Below are 19,135 nucleotides of genomic sequence, written 5' to 3'. Positions count from 1 at the left end.
ATAATTACAGAAAATTTAACTTTAGGAAAAAAAAAATAGACGTAGAATGACAAATTTCCCTGGTGCTCACATTTAAATTTGCACACTACTAGGACCAGAAGTTTAAAAGACTCATTTAAACCACGTTGCTTTGGAGAACTTAGACACTGGCTTTTTCTTTTTTCTTTTTGTCTTTTCAGGGCTGCACCTGGAAGTTTCCAGGCTAGGGGTCAAACTCGCCTATGCCACAGCCACAGCAACACCAGATCCGAGCCTCATCTGCAACCTACATCACAGCTCATGGAAATGCCAGACCTTAACCCACTGAGTGAGGCCAAGGATCTAACCTAAGTCCTCATGGATACTGGTCTGGTTTGTTAGTCCTGTGCCACTACGGGAACCCCTAAACACTGGTGTTTTAAAACCCACTAACACAATGATAATATTTCCATTTGATGTAAACACTTCCATTTTTTCTGCCTTAAGCCTATAAAAATATATAGTGTCCCTTCTTTTCCATGTTTATTTCAGATCCAGAAGCAGTAATACCGTTAACTGTAGTTTGTCACCATGGTGTGTCAGAATTAAGGTTTGAAGATTACTGCGTGAGTGTCCAGGTTAAAAACAAAGTGATTAAACCGTATTGGTTTTTTATCAGCAAATTTTAACACATGTTGTTTGGGCTCCACTTAGAACATATTTCCTTATATAATTCACTATGCCTAGCATGATGTATTGCTCTTAATAAGTATAAAAATATTTTTAATAAAGATGAGTCACAGAAATGTTACAAAACCCTTTTCCCCAGTATTCAGTTCATTAAGGGTCATGACGGTTACGGCTGACAGTTAAGTACATCTTTTAATTGTCTGATCACCCCTGCCTGGCTTGCGGAGGCTCAATGGCTCTGTGGACGCTGCTCCACATCCTCAGTAGGAAACGGCTATGTCTGGATCGCCCCCTGCAGTATCTCGGAACTAAACAGCTTCCACTTTGTGCTCTTCCTCTGAGACATTTCTCTTCTTCCCAGACTTTTTCCTTTTCTTTTTCTTTTCCTTTACTTGGTATTCTTCCTCTGTAATAAAAAAGAATTGAGAAAAAAAAAAGATTGGGCTTAACAATTTGGAAGAGAAGGAACCAGCTTTGGTTGTGAGAGGATACTGGTGCGCTCACACGGTTTTCCTGTTGACTGAGGAAAAGAGCTGTGCCTGGAGAGCAGGACAGGTCAGAGAGAAAGCAGATACCAGCACAAGGAGAAGAGGCTTCCAGGTGATGGTGTGCTGGGTACCACAAAGGCTGATAAGATCTTTTGTAGCCTGGGGTACAGGATAAGGCAGAGAGACAGCAGAGACCCGAACACCAAGCAGGTACTTCCAGGTGATGGTTTGCTGGGTACCACCAAGGTTGACAACATTCTTTGTAAGCTGTGAACTGCCTCCCAACTATACAGGCACTTAGGTTGAGGTCGAAGTTAACTTCCTGCAAGATGCAGGTCATCTATAAGGACAGGAGGCTGAGGAGGGCTGAGTGCTTCAGACAACTGGTAGTAGGTCCTGTGCCCTGACCCAGAAGACTGGGGTCATTGTCCTTTGGTCTGGTCTTTGGGTGCGAGTGTGTGAGCTGTCGAGACACTTTTTTGTTGTTTGTTTGTTTTGTAGGGCTGAACCCACGGCACACAGATAGTTCTCAGACTAGGGGTGGAATTGGAGCTGCAGCTGCCAGCCTATGCCACAGCTACAGTGATGAGGGATACAAGCTGCATCTGGGACCTACACCACAGCTCATGGCAATGCTGGATCCTTAACTCACGAGCATGGCCAGGGATCAAACCTGCATCCTCATGGATACTAGTCAGATTCGTTTCTGCTGAACCACAGCAGAAACACCCTCTCTTTAGGCACTGGTCAACACGGGAGAAAGTTGAACACAACTCAGATAAAATTAGGACTGTCCTCCAAAGGCTCAAGAAGTTGCAGCTGAACTTAAGGAACAGGCAAGAGAACCAGAGAGGACTGGGGAAGCCCATCAAACCCGAAGGGCCAGATGTTGTCCTTTGCCATCAACCCGCATATAAATCTTTTTACTTCTCAGTTGCTCTTTCCTAAATTTGTCAATGAGCCATATTGTGTAAGGTTTAAAGCCCCTTATGGATTAGAAATTCTACTTCTGAGGCATCTAATCATTCATACCATCCATTTTTATTATTTACGGCAGATGCGAATTCACAGAATGCATCTTCATTCATTGATTCCTTCATTCATCCAGCAGTTATTTTGAGCACCTCTCCCAACCCCCAGCCTCTGTTCTAGACACTTGATATACACCAGTGAAGAAAACTGACAAAGATCCCTGCTTCCTTCTCCCCACATCCCTTCGAAGCACATTCTTGCAGGGAGAGAAAGACAAGATAAGAAAATAAATAAAAAATGTGGGAGTTCTCACCGTGGCTCAGAGACTAGTGTTCATGAGGACGTGGGTTTGATCCCTGGCCTCACCCAGTGGGATGAGGATCTGGCACTGCCCTGAGCTGTGGTGTAGGTCACAGTTGAGGCTTGGATCTCTCGCTCCTGTGGCTGTGGGCTAGGCGGGTAGCTGAAGCTCTGATTCCACCTCTAGCCTGGGAACTTCCATATGCCGCAGGTATTGCCATAAAAAAGCAATGAATGAATGAATGAATGAATAAGAAAGTGTGTGGTATATTAGTAAATGCTACATTCAAAAAAAAAAAAAAATAGTAGAACTTGGCCAAAAGGATCAGTAATAGTGAGGGGAGGAGACTGAAGTGAAAAGTGATGGTTGCGGTAAAGTTTGCTGAGGAGGTGACAGTGAGAACAGACCTGAAGGAGGTTCAGGAGGGAGCCTGTGGACCTCAGCTGCCAGAGTGGCCCAGGCAGAGAGCATGCCCAGTGAAAGGGCCTATGCGGCAGACTCAGCCAGAGTGGCCATGCAGTCAGAGGGGGGAGACAGGACAGGAGATCAAAGGCCACAGAAAAGTCCTGGGACTCTGGAGCTCTGGAGATAGCATGGAGATAGATAGCATGGAGATCAAAGGCTGGGAGAAGACTCTTGGATCCATGGGCCCTTGTAGGGATTTTGGCTTCCACTCTGAGAGAAATAGGAAGCCACGACAGGTTTTGAGCCAGGGGATGATGTGCTTGATTATGTGTCCTTCTCTTAGTGAGAGATGGGATGGGGGCAGGGCAAGCTTAGTAAGATATGACCCAGTTCTGGTCACATCTAAAGCTCAAGCTGAGTGGATTTACTGAGTGTGGATGCGGAGCAAGAAGGAAGGAGTGGTTTGTCCTGAGCTACTGGAAATGTGGAAACTACTTGGAAGGAAATTTTCTAGGTGGAAGTGTTTGGGAACAATATCAGGAATTAGGCTGTGGAGTAGAGATGCTGAACATAAAAGAGGTGTAAAAAAAGGGGAGAGGGGTTTGTAAATCTAGAGCCATCAGCCTACAGGAGGTGTTTGAACCAGGACATGTGTCGCTGGAGGAGAGGTCAAGGACCCAGCGCTGGCGCCCCCAACACAAGCTGCAGAGGAAGAGGGAGATAGGATGGGAGTAGCAAGAGGTGTGTGCTCACACTTCTCTTGAAGGAATTCAGACTTAGAGTCTGCTCTACAGTAATGCTTTTGGCAACTGTGAATAAATTTGGGATTTCGAAAAATGCAGAGAAAGAGTAAGTGATGTCACAGGCTCTAATTTACACATAGTGGGTCGAAAGGAGAGGGAACGGTAAAAATTGTGAAACTATGTTAGACTTTGCAAGGATTATTCAGAGAGAATGAGTCCAGTTCCTTTATATTTTGAACCTGTCAGGTCAGGAATCATGGCAGTTAGCTCTCAGCCTGTTGAGAACTGTCCTTCAAGCCAGATATGCCTGTGGGTGTATGAGAACATTGCTACCCTCTCAAAGTTCCCTTGGAGATCACCGAGCCACAAAGAGTTCAGGGAGGTGCTTCTGGAGTGTGGCTGAGGGCATGGGATGGGAAACTGAACAAGAAGGGCTGAAGTGTTGCCCCAGCCTGGCCTATGCCTCGGGTGAGATCAGGAGGTGTGTTTTAGTCACCCTTACCTCATAGCTCTGGCAAGTCAGTCAATCAGTAAACAGTTATCAGATGCATTATTCACTGCTTATAATTAACTACTGATTACTTATAATACGCTCAAGCTCAGGTGTATAAAGTAGATTACAATACAATATATATTTATTAGGTATCTGCTCTTCTCAATAACTACTTCTTATAGATGAAAAATTTGAGGCTTAATGAGATGAAGCATTTTATCCAAGGAGTCAGAGAGCAAAGCTAAAATTTTTTATTTTTATTTATTTATTTATTTTTTTGGCTGCAGCCTGCAGTGATTTGATATGGGATCTCAGTTCCCAGAACACCAGTGAGGATTGAACTCCTGCCATAGCTGTGAAAGCACCGAGTCCTAACCACAAGATCACTGGAGAACTACTGAGCAAATCTGTGATTTGAACCTGGATCTTTCTGATTTGAAGTCATGATACCATGTTGCCTCCATTAAAAATTACATTTTGGACAATTAGATGAATTCAGAACTTGCAATGTAGAAACAGAGATTTATTAGTACTGAGTAATCGTGCTATTATGTTTTCTCATTGTAAATACTTGAAGTAAGAAATGAAAGTTCTCGGGGTTCCTGTCGTGGCTCAGTGGAAATGAATCAGACTAGCATCCATGAGGACACAGGCTCGATCCCCGGCCTTGATCAGTGGGTTAAGGATCTGGTGCTGCTGAGAGCTGTGGTGTAGGTTGCAGACACAGCTTGGATCTGGCCTTGCTGTGGCTGTGGCGTAGGCCAGCAGCTATAGCTCCAATTTGACCCCTAGCCTGGAAAACCTCCATATGCTATGGGTTCGGGCCTAAAAGAAAAGACCCAAAAAAAAAAAAAAAAAATAGAATGAAAGTTCTCATTTTCCAATTTCACTCATTAGAATTTATCTTGTTAAGATAAATATCATTTAGCATTGTATACATTTCCAGATTAAATATATATGTGTGAATATATATATATATATTTCTCCAGATTTAACTATAAGTATATATACATACAAACACATAGATAGATAGATAGATAGATGGATAGATCCTTCCTTCTTTCCTCTCTCTTTTTCTCTGTCTCTCTCTATCTCTCAATTTCTCTTTTTATCCAAAGTCCACTCAATGTGTTCCTTCTGGTAAAGGTGAAGTTAAATTTTTGCAGTACACTAAAGATTTGGAAAAGTAGGAGTCCAAACTATGCTACAGATTGAAGTGACTTGGGGAATATAAGTTCTCCTTCCTTTAGTTTTCCACTTCTAAGCACGTTTTACTCTATCATTGTGCAGATGTATGAGATGAAATATGTAGAAGAGCTTTTTGATCTTTGGAGGCTATCTGTAAATTTTTATTAAAAAACTTTATGCATAACATAAAATTTACCATTTTAATCATCTTAAGTGTACAGTTCAGTAGGGTTAAGCATATTCACATTGTTGAGAAACAGATCTCTGGAAATTTTCATTTTGAAAAACTGAAAATCATCCCCCCTTTAAAAAAAAGCTCCATTTTTCCCCTCACCTGAGCCCCTGGTAACCATTATTTAACTTTCTGTTCCTTTGATTTTTATTATTTTAGATACCTCTTATAAGTGGAATCATATAATATTTGTCTTTTTGTGACTGGCTTATTTCGCTTAACATAGTATCCTCAAAGTTCATCTATATTGTAGCATGTGACAGGATTTCTTTTCTGTTCAAGGCTGAATAACATTCCATTGCATGTCTTCACCACATTTTGTTTATCTACTCATCCACTGATGGACACTTGCTTTGCTTTTATCTCATGGCTATTGTGAATAGTGCTGTTATGAAAACAGGTGTGCAAATATCTCTTGAAACTCTGCTTTCAATTCTTTCAAATACATATTCAGAAATGAGATGGCTGGATCATGCAGTAGTTCTATTTTAAATTTTTTGAGCAGTCTCCATACTGTTTTCCATAGAGGCTAAACCATTTTACATTCCTACCAACAGTACACAAGTGTTCTAATTTCTGCACGTCCTCAATAACACTTGCTATTCTGTTTTTTTTTTTTTAATAGTAACCATCCTAATGGGTGTGAGGTGACATGTCATTATGGTTCTGATTTGCATTTCTCTGATGATTAGTGATGGTGAACAGATTTTCACATTTATTGGCCATTTATATATCTTGGCTGAAAAGTTTATTCAAGTCCTTTGCCCATTTTTAAATTGGATTATTTGATTTTCTGTCATTGAGTGGTAGGAGTTCTTTGTATATTCTGAATATTAATGCTTTATCAGATACACAATTCACAAATGTTTTCTCCCATTTCATACTTTGCCTTTTAATTCTGTTAATTGTATTCCTTGATACATGAAACTTTCAAAGTTTAATGTAGTCCCATTTGCCTCTTTTTGTTTTCATTGCCATGTCCAAGTCCAATGTCATGATGCATTTTTCTGGTGTTTTCTTCTTGGGGTTTTATAATTTGGGGCCTTACATTTAGGTCTTCAATCTGGGGTTAACTTTTTGTACAGTGTGTTATGGACTGAATATTTGTGTTCCCCCAAATTCCTACATTGAAACCCTAAACCTCAGTGTGGCTGTATTTAGTAATGAGGCCCCAGGGAGGTAATGAAGATTAAATCAAGTTATAAAAGTGGAGCCCAATCCAATAGGATCAATGTCCCTATGAGAAAGAACACTGGAGAATTTTTCTCTTTCTCTGAACAGGAGGAAAGAAGGCCAAAGCAAGATGGTGGCTCCCTACAGGCCACTCCAAGAGGCCACAGATCTGTTCTTCAAAGTCATTTTCACTACTTGGGTTCTTGAAATCCCATGTGAATTTTAGGATAAATTCTATTTCTGAAAGAAAAAAAAAAGCCATTGGATTTCGATAGGGATGTGTTGAATCTGTAGATGGCTTTGAGGAGTCACTGGGGGGATTTTTGTACAAAACCAAATGGTCTCCTTAGTCACAATTCAGACGATGACTTCACCAATTAAAAATGCTAAGTAAAGAAACTCAGTACTTTAAAATGCCAGAAACTTAAGCCAAATTTTGGCTAATTTCTCTATCTTTTAGGAATTTTTGTTTTCATGTTGTTCCTTTCTTTAAAGTTCATGTAGGAGTTCCCGTCGTGGCGCAGTGGTTAACGAATCCGACTGGGAACCATGAGGTTGCGGGTTCGGTTCCTGATCCGGCGTTGCCGTGAGCTGTGGTGTAGGTCGCAGATGCGGCTCGGATCCCGAGTTGCTGTGGCTCTGGCGTAGGCCGGTGGCTACAGCTCCGATTCGACCCCTAGCCTGGGAACCTCCATATGCCGCGGGAGTGGCCCAAGAAATAGCAAAAAAAAGACAAAAAAAAAAAAAAAATTATAAGAAAAAAAAAGTTCATGTAAAACATTCTATGATGAAGAGTATAATCTATAAAAATATTGAATCACTATGTTGTTCACCTGAAACAAGCACTGTAAATCAATTATACTTCAATTTAAAAAATTAAAAATTAAAAGTAATTGCTGAAAATAATTGACAAAATTTACATAAAGCTAAACCAAATTGGCTTCCCAAAAGGTGAAGAAATTTGGCAAACTGCTGCATAAATGTTACGTTATTTTGAAATACCCTTTTCTCTTTTTTTTGGAGGGGGTTGTCCCCAGAGTATGTGGAAGTTTTTGGGCCAGGGATCCAACCCATTCCACAGCAGTGACAACACCAAATCCTTAAACACTAGGCCACCAGGGAATTCCTCTTTCTCTTTTTAATTAATGGGTTGTACACATTTTTGAAGAAAACAAGATCTCTGATGACGTCTCTTTTCAGACAACTTTTAACAAACTGTTTTGGAATAGATTAATGACAATCCCAAACCATGCATTTCAATGTGTAGTGGACCAGCACTATTACATTACTTGGAAACTTAGTGAAAATGCAGAACCTCAGACCCATCCAGATCTGCTAGGTCAAGATTTGCATTTTAACTCCATCTTTAAATGAGTCAAATAAAGTTTTAAGAAGCACTGGTCAATGCATATCTGACCAACGACACTTTGTGTAGTAAAGACCTGAAGCATCAAATGTCCCACATCTCAAGAAATCTTTAGCAAATGACAGTATTAAGACCAAAATGTTTGAGAACAACTATCATAGACAACTAGTATAAACTAATTAGTTTACTAAGAATGACTAAACTCCTGGGGTTCCCTGGTGGCTCAGCAGTTAAGAATCCAGTGTTGTCACTGCATTGGTTGGGGTCATTGTTGTGGCGAGTGTTTGATCTCTGGCCCAGGAACTTCCATATGCCATGGGTGCAGAAAAAAAAAAAAAAAAAAAAAAGGAAAAAATTAAAAATTAAAAAAATGACTGAACTACTAAAATAAAATTTTGAAACAGTGATGATAATGTCAAACAATTTTTCTTTTTCTTTCTTTTTTTTTTTTGGTCTTTTTGTCTTTTAGGGCTACACCCGAGGTATATGGAAATTCCCAGGCTAGGGGTCCAATCAGAGCTGTAGCCACTGGCCTATGCCATAGCCACAGCAACATGGGATCCAAGCTGCATCTGCAACCTACACCACAGCTCACAGCAACGCCAGATCCTTAACCCACTGAGCAAGGCTAGGGATTGAACCTATGTCCTCATGATTGCTAGTTGGGTTCATTAACCACTGAGCCACAGCAGGAACTCCTATACCATTTTTCATAATAGGAAATAAATTTGTGTATTTAACAGAATTAAATGTTTCAACAACAATTTAAATGGCAAACATTAATTTAGTTAAATGTAGTAAACCTATTGAGAATAGAGAAAACAAGTCAAGTAATATTAGAAGTAAGTATAAAGTTATAATAAAAATGGGTGGAAATAATACATGCTTAATTAACAGATAATTCTACTATTTGTTGTTTGGCCATATGTATCTTCCTTTGGGTCAATGTTACTCTAAAAGTTGTTAAAGCCTTTAATTTTAATTTCTGGAAATGACTTAACTGGGATTTTTTTCACATGAAAAGTATATACCTATGTGTCCTTTTCAGCATGGAATCTAGAAGTTAAAATAGACTTTTTCTAAAGGTCTTTTGAGTAAAAGTTATTAACTGTAAATATCCTAAAGGTTGAGTAAGATCTACTCCTGAATAGTTCATAAAGTGAAAATAGGAAATGTCTTTTTAGTTTTTACATAAAATTTATTTTAGTTACCTAAAGGTTTTCTGTGTTACATTTTTCAGAAACCATAGTTACTAAAATGAGTCAAACCTGATGCTTAATTATTTCATTTATAACCATAGGAATTCACAAGTATTCAGTGAAGTCACCTAAAGTGACTCATGTGGACATCTTTATTGAATTACTTTAATAGGGATTTTGAAATCTGTAAAATAGGCAACTAATTCAATTTTCAGAGTTGTTTTAATACTTGAGTGCAAATCCGTTTAAAAAGATCTTTGAACTACAGTATCATTCAAGTGAGTGATACCAGGTAAAGAAATCCTGTAGCTTATAAATTTGTCAAATTTCCTGTAAAGATTCTTTTTTTTAGGGCCACATCTGTGGCATATGGAGGATCCCAGACCAGGGGTCCGAATCAGAGCTGCAGCTGCCAGTCTATGCCACAGTCACAGCAACACCACATCATTAACCCACTGACCGAGGCCAGAGATTGAACCTGTATCCTCATGGATACTAGTCGGGTTCATTACCACTGAGCCTCAATGGGAACTTCTCATGAATATTTTTTAAAGTAAGGGTTTTACTTTGAAAAAGCAAAATCGGACACTGCATGCAGCCTACCAACAACTGTGTTTCCTGCTTATGTGATTGCCTTGTATTTATTGTGAGAGAGAAGTATACACACCCTGCAAAAAGGGTCTGCAGGTGAATGCTTGGGTGTTTGAGGGTCTAGAGTGCCCTTCTCAGCAGAAGTGGGTTCCTCATCCTTTGCTGCATGTGTAGGAGCATTCTGCAGAAAAGTCTTAGGCCCTAGTCTCATGGAGACATTGAAGAGGGATTGGAGAGCAGGGAATCAGAGGGACAAACATTAACTTCAGATGTTGTCAGAGAAGGATCAACGATTTAAAAAAGAACTTATTCTCAGGAATAAGAACCATCTTCTCACATTGCCCATCTCTGAGTTCCAGAAATGCTTTGCAGTGATGCAAACGCTTTGGTGAAAAAGCATCAGTTGAAGAACGATTGAGTCTCCAATAACAACCTTGAGGTAAATTGATTTGCATTTCATTCATTTTCAGCCAAAAATTCCAAATAGGGAGTTCCCGTTGTGCGGTGGAATTGAATCTGACTAGGAACCATAAAGTTGAGGGTTCGATCCCTGGCTTTGCTCAGTGGGTTAAGGATCTGGTGTTGCGGTGAGCTGGGTGTAGGGGCCGCTAGGATCTGGCATTGCTGTGGCTGTGGTGCAGGCTGGCAGCTGTAGCTCTGATTAGACCCTTAGCCTGGGAGCTTCCTTATGCCACAGGTGCGGCCCTAAAAAGACAAAAAAGACCAAATAAATAAATAAACTCCAAATAGAGGTAGGAGCAAGACTCCAAAGTTTAACTTGATAACAATTATACACCAAGAATATCATGCCCCTGACCAGTGACTTTCCTTTTGGAGTTGACAAATATTTTGGTAGATATGAATAAAAGTGAAATTAATTAATTAATTAATTAATTAATTTTGTCTTTTAGGGCTGAGTGGATTTGTTAAACCTCTGTTGCTTTTGATTCTCCTTCTGCTCCCTTGGTACTAGCATCCTGACAGACCTACTTCTGAATTCCAGAACCTTCCAAGAACTCTTGGCACATCCCAGAATTGCACCAGCATTTGGAGATTGGCATTGAAGCTGACTGAAAAACTTATTATGATAATTAAATCAATTTCCAATTCTCGAGGTGTGTTTCAAGAAAAGAAATTCCAGGAACGGTTTCTTCCAAGATTTTATCTTATTTTTGGTCCTCAGGTCAATAAAATTTTCCAAGCAAGAATATCAGCATTGCATACAAATTGGGGTTTTGTTTGTTTTGTTTACTTCCTAATTCCCAAAGTTCATTAATGTCTCAGAACTGTCCAAATTTTCACGTTAAGCCATGAAATCCAAACTTTTTACTTTCTAAAATGATGGATTTTATACTGAAAGAGATAAGGATACCACAGAATACTATTTTAAAGTGATTTAAATTTTCTGGAAAAGGGATATAAAATATTATACATTTTCTTAATCTAGCTCAAAAAAATGGACTTGATATTTGAGAGAAGAGGAATTTTGTGGATTAAGACTAGACACTAGAAGTGAGTTGATTTGCAATATTTTTCCATCAGTATTATTGCTAAGACAATGATTTCTTTTTTTTTTTTAATTTCTTTTTTTGGTCTTTTTGTTTTTTCTAGGGCCACACCTGAGGCATATGGAAGTTCTCAGGCTAGGGGTCTAATCGGAGCTGTAGCCGCTGGCCTATGCCAGAGCCACAGCAACTCGGGATCCAAGCTGTGTCTGCGACCTATACCATAGCTCACAGCAACGAGGCCAGGGATCGAACCCACAACCTCATGGTTCCTAATTGGATTCCCTAACTACTGAACCACAACAGGAACTCCTAGGTCACTGATTTCTGTGACTCAGTTTCTCTTTTCATACAATGGAAATTTTAATATTTTCCACAGATTTTCCACATAGGAAAACAAAGTATATATATAAGATATTTAGGGAAAGGCATTATTTATCCTTGTAAACCGTGTTATTTAACAGAAGAATCAGCTCCAGGGAGCTTAAACAGACAGAGCAATTATATTCAGCTCTCAATGACTTACAAGTATTACATACTAGTAGAAAATTCTCTCAAATCAGGACCAGTGGTTCTCACTGGTGGTGTTTACATTACTTCCTAACAGAAGCAAGGAGTTGAAAAGACACCTGAGAGGTACTTACACAATCCAGGTTTTGGTAATCCTCACAAGAGCGAGGATGGGTGGAGGGAAGAGTCTTTGAAAAGGGCTAGAAGGAACTCAGTTTGGGGCCTAGACTGGAGACGGTGCTTCAGGCCAGAATAGCTACCCTAGGACATGTACGTTTGCACACAGATAACGTTGCCAAGGATGGGAAAGAACAAGCATGTGTCTAAGCCAGAACCTGATGCTGTGTTCAAAGGCATTCTCTTGAGCGGTTAACGTAAGGCACTAATTAGACTAGAACAGAATGGGATAAAAAACAGACCTAATTCTTGGGCTGCCAAGAGGGTGCATGTTTATGTAAAATGCACTTTTGAAATGGTGGGGGTTGGAGGGCTGGGGTTAAGAGATCTAGAGTCCCCATTATCCAAGTAAAGTGTCTAGTTCATGACAGCTGAGGATCAATGTTAGGGAAGAAAGAACACAGGAAGCATGACACCAAGCCTGACTTTCTCCACTGGTTTGGGTTTTAAAAAAGGTCCCAAAGCTTATTTTTAAGTCAGAACCAAAGGAAAGATGTAAAGAAAGAAAGGAAAATAGGAGAGAAATGAAGGGGAAAAAAAGGAAAGGAGGAAGCAAGGAAGGAAGGGAAGGAGAAAGGAAGGACAATTAAAATACCAGATAAATACTATATTTACCTTCTCAAAAAACACCTCGAAGTAGTTATAAAAGTCTCAGTGCACCATTTTGTGCCTTTCCTAGTGTTGTTCAGGGCATGCTAACATTAACTCCAGTCAATATCTTACTTTTAAAAATTAGTGTTTTTTTGTTTTGTTTTGTTTTGTTTGTTTGTTTTTGCTTTTTAGGGCTGACTTGTGGCATATGGAAGTTCCCAGGCTAGGGGATGAATAGGAGCCGCAGCTGCTGGCCTATACCACAGCCACAGCAACACCAAATCCTCAACCCACTGAGTTTAAGGCCAGGGATGGAACCTACATCCTCATGGTCACCAGTCAGGTTTGTTACCACTGAGCCATAATGGGAACTCCTAAAATTAGTGTTAGAATTATTTAATGAAAACTCTAAAATGTCAACAAAGAGAACTAAAAAGTATTAATATGGAACCACATTTCCCTGAGAGTAAGACTTACCATCACGTCTTTGTCTTTATTTTCAGCCCTCAAATATTTCTGGAACATGTTATTGAGTTTGTGCCAAGAGTTGTTGCTGTCCATTATAACCTCATGATTTCACTGGGGATTCCAAGAACAAAGTTTGAGCTTTGATTCCTATTGGTTTCTGCGCTAAAGTCAAACGATATTTTCTTATATATCTTTGCACCCCAAACACACTTATTTATTCTTTAAAAAACAATGGGGTTATGCCAAGCAAGCTCCAAGCCTCTGAAATAAATAGAGAGTCAGGGTGTGCAAATGAGGCAGTAACAAGGCCTCTGGGCAAAGAAGGTTCAGCTGCTGACTTGGGTTGGGCTGGATTCTTGACCTAAAGAAGACTGACACTAACATTAAGGCACAAAAAACTTGAGTAGCTGAAGTGTGAGAACGTTTCCTAGCTAACCAGTTTTTGGCCCAAGAATGCCAGAAGAAAATCCTAAAATTCTAGAAGAAAATATACATTTGAACTAAAACACATTTTCAAAAATGAGCTTCTATGAATCTCTTTTTTGTGGTTGTTTTTGTATTGCTAAATCCTACAGTTTCTGCCGATAATTCTGACCCCTGAGTGGCAGAATTTTAAATACCCATAAAGCAGAGAGTTGTCAAGACTTCCTGAAAGATGTCCCAGACGTGTGACTCACCCATAACATGGGCTGGGCCCCAGCTACTGCCTCCAGGTGGCTCCCAAATGGGGATTTTCACCATCACCAGGGAGAGTCTAATTTAACCCACTACTTGGAAGTGGAAGTAGAGCCACCAAAACTGTAACTGCTGGTGGTTGAGGTTGGTTTACTGAGCAAATATCCTGCAACTAGGATTAAGTTTATTGTGTCATAAAAATAAATTCTATTATTTTCCTCAATTTCTGTAAAGTTGATTTTTCCTTAAGGTTATAATTTTAAGTTGTAAATTTGATATTGGTTTACTGTACATAAATACTTTTTTTTTTTTTTTTTGTCTTTTGTCTTTTTGTTGTTGTTGTTGTTGTTGCTATTTCTTGGGCCGCTCCCACGGCATATGGAGGTTCCCAGGCTAGGGGTTGAATCGGAGCTGTAGCCACCGGCCTACGCCAGAGCCACAGCAACTCGGGATCCGAGCCGCGTCTGCAACCTCCACCACAGCTCATGGCAACGCCGGATCGTTAACCCACTGAGCAAGGGCAGGGACCGAACCCGCAACCTCATGGTTCCTAGTCGGATTCGTTAACCACTGCGCCACGACGGGAACTCCCATAAATACTTTTGAAAAAATTCTTGATATCTTGACCATCTCAAACAGGAAACTAGTTTATGTGGTGGTTAGGGACAGCCACAACTCTCACACTATGTCATTTTTACTATCTGGAATTTGAAGTTTAGGACAAGACTTGGGGGCTGAGAAGTTCTGGGCTATTTGTAGTCATGATATTTAATAATCTGCTCCAAATGATAGTCTGCTTCTACTGTAAGAAAGTGTCTGGGTTTTTATAATTCTTGAAACAAAAGTTTCCTTTTGTTAAAGAGACATTATAACAAGCTTATGTAAAATACACAGATCTAAACCTCAAGAATTTATCTCATAAATGAATGAAATATTATTTAGTGCCTATGTAAATGATTCCTTGAATACAATTTGAATATGAATATGATTTGTATTTTTTCCAGGTTTCGCTTGAGTGAACCATCTTACTGGATGCTCACATCAGGCGGGTAAGTGGTATTACCTCCATCATACAGGGGAGGAGACTGGGGCTGGCAGATGTTTGATGATGGACTTGAATTTCAGTTAATTAAGTTTTTGAGATAATGTCACAGAAGCCAAAAAAATAGCTAACAAAACCCACTTTGGAGTGATTTTTATTTTTATTTATTTTTAGTTATTTTTTGTCTTTTTGCCTTTTCTAGGGCCGCTGGCATACGGAGGTTCCCAGGCTAGGGGTCTAATCGGAGCTATAGCCACCAGCCTACACCAGAGCCACAGCAACTCCATATCCGAGCCGCGTCTTCGACCTACATAGCTCACAGCAATGCTGGATCTTTAACCCACTGAGCAAGGCCAGGATTCAAACCTGCAACCTCATGGTTCCTATCAGATTCGTTAACCACTGAGCCACAGTGGGGACTCCAATTTTTTTTTTTTTTTTTTGTGGAGTGATTTTTAAATTCTTCTGTACTGAAGAAATCTTCTCTTCTTTCACTAAATGTTGTAAGACTATTAGCAAGTTGAGAGAATTAAAAGAAAAAATACACCCCCAAACAAACAAACAACCAACCCACCCCTTGGGAGCAAACAAAAAACTCTTCAGGAGCAACTGGTTATAGCAAAGACTTTTTTTCCACAAGTGCCCAGAGCATCTGTAAAATCTGCTGAATAAGCCCAGCTGAGGCACATCCCTTTGAAATTGTCCCACCCTGGTTCCTGCAATGCCCAGGCGCCTACATAGGATGCAGGATTCCCAAACCAGGCTTTTCTTATTTACATCACAACACCCAAGAAAGTAACTGTTTGCAGATATTTTTTTGCTCAGCATCTTTTGTCCTCTCTTAAATAGGATTCAACAAACTACCTTCTCCCCTTTACTGGCTTAGTGCTGGATTTCCATTCTTGTGAAATTCATTACAGAGTAGCTAAATTCCACCTGTTCCTGTTTATTTTGCCATCTGTTGAAATTTTTCTCGTACCCACCAAATGTCCTTTTCTGAATTATAAAATCTTTATCTGGAGTTAACGCTGTGGTGTAGCAGAAATGAATCCAACTAGTATCCATGAGGACTCGGGTTCCATCCTTGACCTTGTTCAGTGGGTTAAGGATCCAGTGTTGCCATGAGCTGTGGTGTAGGTCGCAGACCCAGCTCAGATTCTGAGTTGCTCTGACTGTGGCGTAGGCTGGCAGCTGTAGCTCTGATTAGACTCCTAACCTAGGAACTTCCATATGCCTAGGGTGCTGTCCTAAAAGACAAAACAAAACAAAACAAAACTTTATCTGGATCTGGGACATTTTCCAGTATCAAGAACCAGTGGCATCTAACAGATTTGCCAACAGCAAATTCAAGGGTTATTTGTGTCCGAGCTTGGGCAGGGAGGCAGCCATGATGCAGTCACGGGTCTGTAACTCAAAGGCAGTCTTGCCTAGGAAGTGGTGAGGGGTCTCCACGTTCCCTTACAGCTCCTACACTCTTTGTTTCATGCCCCAGCTGGGCCTCCGCCCCCTACTTTCTTCCTACTGAGATCTACTTCTAATTTTTATTTCCAGGCCAGAAGTCTTACTTCCCTTTTCAGCAAGCGGTGTGTGAGCCGCAGAATTCACTTTGCTCGGATCAGGGGAAATCAGGCCTGGAATCCGTCATTTCCAGGTTCCTAAGCAATATTTTGCTACTTAATTTTAAAAAATATTAGGATGCTAAGAGAGTAGATCTTAAAAGTCCTCATCACAAGAAGAAAGTTTTTTCTATGTACAGTGACATTGTCACTGGACATTTTATGGTTATCATTTTGCAATGTGTACAAATAGTGAATAATTATGCTGTAAACTTGAAACTAATATAATGTTATATGTCAATTATACCCCAATTAAAAAAAAGTACGTCATAAAACTTCTTCTCTGTTTTACATTTTCTGAGGTTTTTCTGTATAAGAAACTATAGAGAAGTGCATTTAAGTGCAGTGAAAATGCCTGTACAGGTGAAAAATTAATTACTTTAACTTAATTTAAATTAAAAAGAGGTACAGCACTTTTTTCTATAAAAGACTGAAGAATATACTTTTATATATTGGTAAACAGTTTCCACTCAGAAACTAATTCAAGATAGTCAATAAATTCATTTTTAGAAATGATTACTATAAGCAAGCTATTATGTTTTTTAAAGTTCCCTATATGTACTGAGAGATGCACTTATTCATAGATAAAGAACTTTAGTTAAACTTTGCAGTACTGTTTTTATGCTATATTGGCATTTGTACATTAAGTTCATTGATATTTTACATGAAAATTCAGAACTATGTCATTCAATGATAAGTAAAATATTATTCTTTTAAAGTTTGTCTATCTCAACTATGGTATTTATTTTAAATGATTTAGAGACAAGGAGTGTTTTTTGTATGCTTTTAAACTTTATTTTTTAGTGAAATGATGGCAATCTTCTCTCAGAATTGACCTGAGATGAAGAAAATACTCATTGCTGGTCATTTGATTATTTGAGGAAATAAAACAAAATGAAATTTATTCTTTAATTTACATAGAGTAAAATTCACCTTTTTTTTTTTTTGGTGGCTTGTTGCCTAAGTTTTGACAAGTAAAAAGACAAAAGGATCCTGGAAATCAGGATATAGAACAAGACTCTCACTCCAGAATTTCCCTGTGCTGCTTCTTGTAGGCAAACCTTCCCACCCTAATGTTGGCAGCCACTATTCTATACTTTTCTGTCCCTACAGTTTTCTTTTCTAGAATGTCATGTACAGGAATCATATAGTCACGTTTTTGTTTTGTGGGTTTTTTTTTTTTTTTTTTTTTGTCTTTTTAGGTCAGCACTCCGGCATATGGAGGTTCCCAGGCTAGGGGTCCAGTCGGAGCTACAGCTGCCCTCCACAGCGACAGCAAGGCCAGATCCCAGCCGCGTCTGCGGCCTACACCACAGCTTAAGGCAACTCCGGATCCATAACCCACTGAGCGAGGCCAGGGATCTAACCCGCAACCTCATGGTTCCTAGTTGGATTTGTTTCTGTTGTGCTGTGCCACAATGGAAACTCCAGTCACAACATTTTGAGTTTAGCTTCTTTCGCTTAGCTTGGTAGTTCTCAACCGAGCACCATCTTGTCTCCCACGGAGGGTGTGTGGCAGATTCGAAGACAAATTTTGTTGTAAAGTCTGGGAGGAGTGGAGGAGCGCCGCCTGATCTAGTGGGAAGAGGCCCACCTTTAGCAACCCAGTATTAAATGCTTTCTTGCTCCTACAGTACAGGGATAACACCCCCTGCAAAGAACCTCTTTCTAAAACATCAGTGGTGCTAAGGCTAGAAACGCTAGCTTAGCACTGTGCCCTTGAGATGCATTCATACTGTGGCGTATATTCTTTCAGTGGTTCATTCTTTTTTACCTGCTGAACAAAATTCCACCGTATGAATGTGTTTTAGTCTTTATCTATTTACCTGTTAAAGAACAACTTGGTTGTTACCAATTTGGAGCAATTACGAAAGTTTTCAACTGAACTTAGTACTATAAGTAGGACTGTTTGGTCATATGGTAAGTGTGTGTTTATCTATAAGAAATTCCAAACTATTTCCCAGAGCAGCTACACTGTTTATTTTGCCTTCCCACCAGCAGCATGTGAGCAATCCAGTTCCGTATCTTTGGCAGCACTTGGTATTTCTATTTGTTTGTTTTAATTTAGCTGCTTTAATTGGTGATTCTGGTTTTGTTTTCTTTCTTTCTTTCTTTTTGACAGTGCCCACTGCATGTGGAAGTTCCTGGGCCAGGGATCAAACCTGCATCACAGCAGTGATCTGAGCCACAGCTGTGACAATGTCAGATCTTTTAACTGCTAGGCTACCAGGGAACTCCTCTAGTAGGGGTTTAGTGATATCTCATTGTGGTCTTAGTTTTGTCTGCTTTGGTTAATTTTTTTTTTTTTGTATTTTATAGTTTAATGCACCTTTTCTGAGATTACAAAAATGGTATTGAGTAAACAAAGGACTGAACAGCTAGTGCCAAGTTACTAATGCCATGGAGCTACCCTTCGTTCTGCCTCACGGTGGAGCTGCTGATCCTTTACAGCTTCTGTCTTAAGGGAGATCAGTATTAGACACACTGATCTTCAGGGTCTTCAGGACCAGCCAGTCAGGGACTGGAGCTAAGGCAGATGAGGAGGGGAAACCATTCCCTTTCCACCTGTAACTAGGGCGTTATCTGTCCAAGTCGCGCCTGCCTTCCTGGGAGTTCACAGGAAGGGGACAAAGTCCGGATGCCCCCAGTCCTCCGGGGACAGGGTCTGGCAAGCAGTGAACTCCACAGTAGCAGTTCCTGAGCAAAGCACAGCAAGACTGTTTCTTAGAGGCAAGTGTTTGTCAAACGTTTC

At 39.9% G+C, this 19,135-nt stretch overlaps 2 long non-coding RNA genes and 1 other non-coding gene across 4 annotated transcripts in view; 2 read left to right on the top strand and 1 right to left on the bottom strand.

Annotated features, from left to right (window-relative positions):
• Positions 1-821: 821 nt before the first annotated feature.
• Positions 822-19,135, bottom strand: part of LOC100519499 (uncharacterized) — a 60,311-nt gene continuing 41,997 nt past the window's right edge. The window contains exon 3 of the long non-coding RNA XR_304874.4: positions 822-1,054. This is a non-coding gene — a long non-coding RNA (uncharacterized LOC100519499). The remainder of the gene's footprint in view (positions 1,055-19,135) is intronic.
• The window catches only part of LOC106504662 (uncharacterized), a 31,747-nt gene continuing 22,783 nt past the window's right edge, over positions 10,172-19,135 (top strand). The window contains exons 1-3 of one of the 2 annotated variants that reach the window (XR_002346655.2): positions 10,829-10,914; positions 14,730-14,774; positions 16,319-16,456. This is a non-coding gene — a long non-coding RNA (uncharacterized LOC106504662). Of the gene's footprint in view, positions 10,239-10,828; positions 10,915-14,729; positions 14,775-16,318; positions 16,457-19,135 lie in introns of those variants that run through there. The other variant, XR_014812542.1, reaches the window with a different exon arrangement.
• LOC146400474 (small nucleolar RNA SNORD2) lies at positions 17,185-17,253 on the top strand. Its single transcript, XR_014814199.1, has one exon. It is a non-coding gene; the product is annotated as a small nucleolar RNA SNORD2 (small nucleolar RNA).

The sequence above is a fragment of the Sus scrofa genome, chromosome 8 (genome assembly GCF_054392235.1).
Source record: "Sus scrofa isolate SSC_HxYL_T2T_F1_AM1 chromosome 8, Sscrofa_HxYL_maternal_Yorkshire_Landrace_v2.0, whole genome shotgun sequence".
Lineage (NCBI taxonomy): Eukaryota > Metazoa > Chordata > Mammalia > Artiodactyla > Suidae > Sus > Sus scrofa.
Note: the sequence above shows the minus strand (reverse complement) of the source record. Positions and strands in the feature narration are given on the sequence as shown.